This window comes from Tasmannia lanceolata, unplaced genomic scaffold (assembly GCF_043159265.1).
Source record: "Tasmannia lanceolata isolate RefF3 unplaced genomic scaffold, GAP_Taslan_0.1 ptg000044l, whole genome shotgun sequence".
NCBI lineage: Eukaryota > Viridiplantae > Streptophyta > Magnoliopsida > Canellales > Winteraceae > Tasmannia > Tasmannia lanceolata.
Genome location: NW_027518721.1, coordinates 2,803,440 through 2,810,910, shown reverse-complemented (window position 1 = coordinate 2,810,910; position 7,471 = coordinate 2,803,440). Strand labels below are relative to the sequence as shown.

General features: G+C 35.1%; 1 long non-coding RNA gene across 1 annotated transcript; it reads right to left on the bottom strand.

The window, feature by feature from the left end:
* Positions 1 to 1,420: 1,420 nt before the first annotated feature.
* Positions 1,421 to 7,104, bottom strand: LOC143863829 (uncharacterized). Its single transcript, XR_013240996.1, has 2 exons — positions 5,043 to 7,104; positions 1,421 to 1,679 (listed from the first exon to the last, which is right to left on the bottom strand). It is a non-coding gene; the product is annotated as an uncharacterized LOC143863829 (long non-coding RNA).
* Between the last annotated feature and the right edge of the window lie 367 nt (positions 7,105 to 7,471).

Below are 7,471 nucleotides of genomic sequence, written 5' to 3'. Positions count from 1 at the left end.
TTCCTAAAACGGAGTTTATAATTCACAGGAATAAAAATAATCTCGGCAGATGAGAATAAACTTACAATTTTATGAAATTTCTTCTCTATTTCCACTTTATTGAAATTAAACTTTGCTTGCAAACTCTTCCAGACCACAAATCACATTATATGTATCTCTCCATTATTTTGCACGAATTTTTCTTCAATTTTTCAACATTAAAATGAATTAATCTTGATTTGTATGCTTGCATGAGAGTGCATGAGAGAGATATGACACTTGGATTTCCAAGTGTCACTCTTCTCTCTTCCCAAGCCATGCTAACATTTAATACCCAAAGTGTCCTTAACATTACACTTAGCCTTTTATTAATTACTCTTGTGTCCCCTTGTGAAGTTACGAAAATACCCCCTTACCCTTTTTACTAATTACACTTGTATCCCCTAGTATAGTTACCAAAATACCCCCATAACTTTCAATAATTAATAAACACTAATCTCACCTCATCACTCTCTAAATCACTTAGGATTAATTTCTAAACCCAAAACTTGGTCCTTTCAGTATTGAATCTTAGATTTTGTTGATTAAGGATGGAGATTGAAAGAATAGAAAGTTTCTTATTTTAGAAACTTTATAAAACATCCATCTTTTAGACATAGAAAACCCTCGAGATGTTGTTAACACTACAACAAAACTGGGTTTTCCCTACAGACAAATCCGTAGGTATAGGCTTTTCCCTACGGATTTCATCGTACACAACTTGCGTAGGCTAGGTGGGCGTAGGGAAAGCCCTTTCCCTACAGATTTTAAGTTCCGTAGGGATGGGCCACCTTTCCCTTCAAAATAATCTGTAGGGACAGGTATGTACTTTCCCTATGGAAATTACTTAATGCCGTAGGGAAAAGTACCCTTTCCCTACGAAATTTGAAAATAATCCGTTGGGACAATGTGTTTTTTTCCTATGAAAATTTCAAAAATCCGTAGGGAAAGGGTACTTTTCCCTACAGAATTTCAAACAATTAGTAGGTAAAAGGTGTTTTAATCTATGGAATTTCAATATAATCCACAGGGAAAATGTGTTTTTCCCTATGAAATATCCTAAAAATCCGTAGATAAAAGGTGCTTTTCCCTACAAAAATTCAAAAAATAAGTAGGTAAAAGATGCCTTCCCCTACAAAATTTTAAAATATTCCGTGGGGAAAATGTGTTTTTCCCTACTGAATTTCCAAAAATCCGTAGAGAAAAGGTGCTTTTCCCTATAGAATTTCAAAACATCAGTAGGTGATAATTTCAGTAGGTGAAAATATTAGTAGGTAAAAGGAGCTTTTCCCTACAGAATTTTAATATATAATCAGTATGGATAGCCTTTTCAATTATTTTAATCTATTAATTAATAACAATTTCTCATGACCTATTATACTTGTACATCCCACAAACAATCTACATGTAACATCAAATTTTGAACAATTATATCTTCAATTTTTCCACAACATCATACACAAATATAAAAAAAAATAGTTAAATTTTTTAATTGAATATCTTTAAAATCACAATTCAACAATAACAAATGTGTTGAAATTGTTCCCTCAACTAAACTTCACAAAATACTACATTTAATGACTCTACATAACATCATCTTCAACATCTCCTCTTCATCATCTCCTCAATCCCCACCGTCATTTGCGATTTGAACTTTTAACCTACAAACACAAAGCATGTATAAATTAATGATAAATCAACACGTTCATATAAAGTTAATTTATTTCAAGAATTTAACTTGCCGTTGAAAACTAATTGTACAATTATAAGTCCATGGGGTTAAGCAACATTTTTTTTTTAAATGTGGGGCTAGGCAACATTACTTCCTAGGGCATCCTCGATGCCTTCCTGGGGGTACTTGTTCTCTCTCAATACAAAAAATCATTTAAAATAAAAATGCTTTAGAAAAATTAATGAAAATAATATTCACTAAATAGGATACTGAAAAAACAAAAGGCATAAATGTTATGCTTATCAGAAAGCTTACATAGCATTCTGATCCAGTTTAAATGCATTTCAACTATGCACGTAAAGCAAGCAGTGTGGTGTTCTTGAAGAATGTTTACATAACATTTCTTATTAAATATTTCTATCTGTCACCTTATGTTAATCAGTGCCAATCATTTAGAGATCAGAAAGAAGTTATGATACCTTCTGATAGATGATCTTCATTCATGTATAATCACCATGTAGCGTTAATCGGTCCAAATAGATTAGTGAATGGGACTTCTATATGCCTTGGGATATAACTTTGAAGCTTCTGGAGGCTAAAAAAGGATACCCATCTGCAAACACACACACACACACACCATCATCATTATCATCATCATCATCATCATCATCAACTATGGTAGCTTTGTCAAAAATTTTAATCTTTCTCCATACTTGCTCGAAAACATGGGAAATAAATCCCTTCGTAATTACTAAGATAGAATACATGTTCCATAGAATTTCTAAGAAAAAGAGATTAAAACCCACATATGACAAACAAACAAAGAAAAATGTTATGAAATGGAGGGGTTTGGCCGCTCAGGCATTCCATGATGAAAGCTACATATTTAACGAAAGAAGGAATCAATCATACAGTTGTCCCTCTAGTCATCACATTGGAGAGATTGAGAAGACAATTGGAACTCTAGGATATAACAATCATGAAGAAGACCGAAATTGTAAAAATTAAGAGATTATAATATGTTGAGAAATAATACCATTGCCAATCTTGAGGGAAAACTTCTCTAATTTTGTTCTTCTTTTTTAGAGAAGTGGGACGAAGACCCCCCCCACCCAAAAAAAGAATCTCTTCTAAATTTCCATCAGTAGGTTGGAGGCAGATAGCCTCAAGCACAGTCCATCACATCACACGTTATGCAAAGATCACAAAGGTGACGTAAAAATTAGCAATTTTATAGCATGCAATGTCAAACGCATTGAACTATTGTTCAGAAGGGCTATTTATAATATTGGTTGTATCATATTCATAATAACTCAGAAAGACGATTCCAATCACATACATCCATCATTGCACAGAGCCCACCTGACAATTTTGTAAAGTCATGAAACCATAAAAAGAATCTGCTCCTAGTAATGAAGAGTTATTTGGCCACTTCAAACCTTAATACCGATTTATTAGATATGACTAAACTTAATATTGATAGTAATAACCTACATTGCAGTTAGAGAGAGGAAGAGATATGAAGTTCATTGCTACAATTAAAACTCAACGGTGCAAGTCCAAGAGTCAAAACTAGAATTACCGTGTATGTTGCCTTGTTGCCATTTGCAGACTTTCCACTTGGAAACTCATAAAGGCATAATCCCATTAAGACTAATACGCTAGTCATTGTCCCATAATAAGTGTCATATGAGGGTGTGATGATGGGGATCACACCCATAAGGATATGGTATTGATCTCAGTTTGTACACATCAAGAGTAGGAAACAGCTGAATCTGCTCCAAATTTGGATTAATCCTAAATTTGGGTTAATTGATTTTATGCCAATGAAAAAGGATGAAGAACCTTCTACTAAATTTTCAAGAAATGTCTCCTTGGGTGTCGTTTGGGTGCAAAATTATATAAAATCACAACTGAGCAACTTGTAATTTGTGCCTTGTAGTTCCAAAAAATCTTTGTTTCATATAGTAACTGTTACAAGAGCATAAGCAACAATAATGGCAAAACATGTATACAAACAAAAAACCTAATGAAAATGGTAACAAGTATACAAAATATTATAAAACAGTTTCATCTTCTTAGCCGAAAGCGTAAGCTACAATGCTAGCTTTCAAGGAAAGCTCTAATAGAATGTATGTGTATTGTGGGACTTGACTGAGATCCATAAAGATATTTCAAGACCACAGAGTACTGGTTCAACTCATCTCTTAAGATTTTGAGTGGTATTTAAAACTGAAATCAAGTGTCAAATTTAAGCACCAATTAAGAGCTGAAATTTTCCTACAAATGTATCATTGTCCTTTATGTTAGGCCAAGCAGCAGTCGTAGGATTTGAGGCTCATCTTCAGCAAGTTTTGGACACTAGTAGAGTTGGAAACTCACCCTTAATAACAGATGGAAATATCCAAAATGGCATGGCTACGAGAGTGGAATTCTGCTCTTAAAGATAGGTTCATAAAGGGAATTTTGAAACCCATTCATGGTTGTTTATCAAATTTGGAACAAGTCTCAATTAATGGCTAGCTGATCATAGACAGTCTTTAAGTGCCACTTGACCATACAACCTTCTAAATTGAGTGGCAGTGCTGTCACTACTCACTATGATTCGAAATGAGCAAATTTCAACAAGCACTCAAATCCGTTCCATTGTGTTGAGCTTACTGTTTTGGTAGATTTGAACTAATAACTCAACTTTCCTCAAAAGTTTACATAGATTCTAATCTAATCGACTACTTCAATAGTTCACCAGGTGATGGCATTCCTCAATTCGGTTCTTTCAATGGCAGCAAAATTCATTTGAGAAAAAATCACTTTCAAGAACTTTAAGGGAATAGAAGACAACAAAGATTCCAATGCCACTACAGAGGGCAATATTCCACTATAGCTTTAAAATACTCAAAGCTATTACCATACGATGGATGCATTTGGAAATATAAGCTACAATTCCATGGAATTCCATCAACTAGCAAGCATAGAGTTCACTAATCAGTAGCAGACATCAGCACCTTTTCTTTCAAAATTTACACATGAAGGAAGCGAGAACTAATTGCAGGGATTCGTAAAGCTCACACTCGACAACAAAAGGTTGATTACAAGATTGTAAACATTTGGAAATCAGTGAATGATGATCTACAAAGAGAATAAAAAAGAAAAATCTCACCTACTTTTCCAAAGGGAAAGTGTGGCCTCACATAGTGCACCTACCAAGGCACTAAATAAAATACATAATAGTATGTGTGAAAATTACAGAAGAATAACAAAAGTGGAGGATCAATTTCTAAAGGATAGCTGCCTATGATTGTACATTGAAGACAGTCGCATTGATTTATAATAGAGATTCAAATAGACATACCTATTGATGTAGTAGTACAAGTCCCCTGCAAGATTATAACCAAATACCAATGAGACAAAGAAAAAATATTTAACTAAAAAAAGGTTACAGGGTATCAAAGCTACATAATCAACTTACCAAACTAAAAAAAATTCAAATAGGAAATTGATAATTCACAATTATAACTGAAAACATCAGGATGTTGGTTAGATTCAATATGCTACCCTGTTGATGTGATGGACCTTAGTAATCTCTTTCTTCTATGTTTATACCATTGCAATCACAACACTCATCTCAAATTAACATCACAACAAAATAGAAAAAAAACCAGAACTTAACATGAGTTTAACATTCATTACTTTCGTGTGCTGTTTTGAGTTATGCTACTTCCCAATATGGTTCTTGTAGACTTTCCTCAAACACTTACGGTGTGCGAACGGAGGAATGTCCCCGCACATGCAAATATGCTAGTCTCACTTGAGCAATCTGTCAAACACCTAGGAGGTGTCAGTAGCAAGTCATTTTCGCAGCTCAAAACTGGCCAGGACTATGTACTTCTGCTGGACTTTTCTTCAAACAGTTGGTGGGTGTTGTGGCTGGAGTGATCCAGTCACTAAAATACAGATCACACACTGCTCATTTTCCCCGCAGCTCCTTCGTGACTTCGAGAGACTACAAGACTGGCTGGATGTAGCTTTGATACCACTTGTGATGGACCTTAGTAATCTCTTCCTTCTATGTTTATACCATTGCAATCACAACACTCATCTCAAATTAACATCACAACAAAGTAGAAAAAAAAACCAGAACTTAACATGAGTTTAACATTCATTACTTTCATTAACAAAAGTCCTTACACTTGCTATGTGGGGCTACAACATTATAAGGAAATAACATGATTACATACCACATCAGAAATGGTATTGGATTTCAATTTCACAAGATTACAAAATGATAGAAAGTAGAGTGTTGGAGAAGTGTGGAATGTTGCTGGACTGGTGATGGAATTGTTAGAGGGGAATGCTCACTGCATTCAATTACAAGTAAGGGATACACTATCCACTTCATGGTTGGCTTCACTAACTCAAGATAACCCAACGAACAAAACTTAAAGATGGCCTAAAACATTGCATCATTCCCACTTATCCCCTTCTTATAGCTTGTTGCAATGATTCCCACCCAAAGCCAATGTGAATGTCCATATCATTTCAGTGCTCTAGTCAAAATATGGCCAAATGGGAACTAGCCTTTACCAATAGATGGACACATGGCTTTCCTTATCATTTCAGCACCAAATCAGGAGTAATCCAAAAGATGGCTAACTGATCGCCCCTTTGAACAATAGACGGGTCGATGGCCCTACGCCTTAGAGTGGAACTCCCACTTTATGGGCCCCACAAGCGAGCCATCTCCACACAATCCGACCCCATGAATGACGCCCAAACACACAAAAAGCTGTCCCATACGGCTCAATCCTTGCACTTCCATATGATCCACAACACTCGGTCAATGTTCCGAAAAAGGAACATTACAGTTGAACTGCCTTCCCCTGATTTTTTTTTCATGAACATGAAATGGGTCAAATCATCACCTTAAGTTCGGATTGCCTGTATATCATCCAAGACACACACCACCAAGATCTTTTTTTTTCAATTTCAGTTCTCTTATTTCCTCACCATTTTCTTCGAAACCCCTCAACACAAACCTAACCCTTCACCAAAACCACTGCAAATTCATCCAATTTATATTTCACCACTCTTTCATTTCCTCTTTTCTTTCTCACAACCCAACAATAACAACCCATCGAGATACCAAAAAACTACCACAAAAAATGCATTTTGCTTTTTAAAGCATATTTTATGTATCTTATTAATCATTCACTTCTTATTAGCTTGAAGAAATACAACCCCATCATACCCAAAACTTAACAGAAATTTTCCATTGATGTTAGGAAGAAAAGAAACTGCAAACAACCTCAGATCAGGAAAAAGAAAATTCCACACCCAAATTACAAAATCAAAATTTCTTTTGAAAAATACATGTATAAAATAAGTGGGGCTGAAGGTCGATGATTCTTCCATAAATAATCCATCAACTAGAAGAAGAAGATGGTTCTTCCATAAAGCACACAGATCAAATAGAAGTTTAAAAACCCTACCTGAAAACCCTCTCTCCATGATCAAAGTTTAAAATCCCAAACCTAAATCTCTATAGAAAGTCAGAATCTAAATATCTAAAAACCCTAAATTTCCAAAAACCCTAAATCTCTAAATGTCTAGAACCTAAATCTCTAAAAACCCAAAATTTCTAAAACCTAAATCTCTGAGATGGTGTGGTTGGTGGTAGGAGCATAGTAAAAAAGATAGAGGAGGAGGGAGAAGGAGATAGACAGGGAGATAGGGAGGGAGAGAGTACCTGTGGAGAGATAGGGAGGGAGAGAGTACCTGTGG